Genomic DNA, 1,387 nt, shown 5'->3' with positions numbered 1-1,387 from the left:
GTTGCAGATTGGATTATTACTTTATTTATGTTCTTTTGTTAAAGGTAACAACTAAAAGAAAAGAATAATATATAATTTGCATAAAGAAAAAAAGAAGAAAATGATAATAAATGTAATTAATTAAATAAATAAAAACATAGAAAGGTTTGGTTTCATAGCGTCCCTAACCTAAGCAATTAAACCCAAAAGGGTGTTTTAACACTTAATACCCTAAAGTCAACTAATTTAGGAGCTATTAACCTAATGCTTATTACATGGGTTAAGGAGAAAAGCTTAAGGGAATCAAACATTGCACTATCTATGTATAAGTATCTGCAACTTGAGTTATTAAGCTCGTAGGGGTGTCTCAATACTTAATGCCCTAAGACCAACTAGTCTGGGAGTCATTAGTTAAAAACTCGTTACATGGGTTAAAGATGCATTGTGTTATCTGTATATATATTAAAAAAAGAATAAAAGAATTTATAATTTGTACAATTAACCTCCCAGTGGTTCGACCCCGGTCTTGCTGGGTTATTTATTACTTCGACACTCCTGCACTTGGGAGAAGACATCAACCTTTTAGTCGTGTCAACTGGTAATAAGCTTGCTAAAAGGTGTAATTATTACTTAAAAGTGCATTTTTATGAATGTTTTATATTAGTATTTTGCACTTGAAGTATCAACAGCTCCTAAACTAAACCATGTTTTATAATAACAAGTCTGATACTATAAGATACATTTAATTTATGATAAATGTTCATCTTAAATGCAGGTCTATCACATAAAATCAAAGGATTGATTGATTAGTTAAATTACTGAAATTGAGAAGACAAAGAGAGGGTGAAGCTTCGAAAAGTGATGCTGGCTTGATCCAAACTAGAATACTGTTCAATCATTGGATCATATATGGAGCTGTAGATCTTGGATTTTAATTTGGTTTATATGGCTAGAAAGCTAAGACATACATCTAAAACATTTATTGCAATACAAGACTCAATTCTACTATTTAGAAGTCCAAATCTTAGCACCAATGGATAAGTCTGAATCTGTTTTGTAGCCCAAATACTGTTTAGTGTTCAGCCCATATCTTGAGTTCTAGAAGCCCAAATGACCTCAATTTTTTTTTGTTGGAAAGGTGAGATAATTTCTTAAAGCTTTCATGATTAAGTCTATTTTAATTTTGATGTTAGCAATGATATTTTGTTTAGACAAGAAGATAAGGATTGTCACTAAGTCAAGAGTTGACCACCCACTCAACAATTAGTCATCAAATTAATAGTTTCAAATTTTGGCCTATAAAAGGAGATATTTGTCATGCATTTAGGCATCTTGATTTTTAGATCAAGATCATGTTCTTGCTCTCATCTCTTTATATTTTTGTAATGCTTAAGTTTTGTCACTAAGT

This window comes from Populus euphratica, unplaced genomic scaffold, assembly GCF_000495115.2.
Source record: "Populus euphratica unplaced genomic scaffold, PopEup_1.0 scaffold831.1, whole genome shotgun sequence".
Classification (NCBI taxonomy): Eukaryota; Viridiplantae; Streptophyta; class Magnoliopsida; order Malpighiales; family Salicaceae; genus Populus; species Populus euphratica.
Note: the sequence above shows the minus strand (reverse complement) of the source record.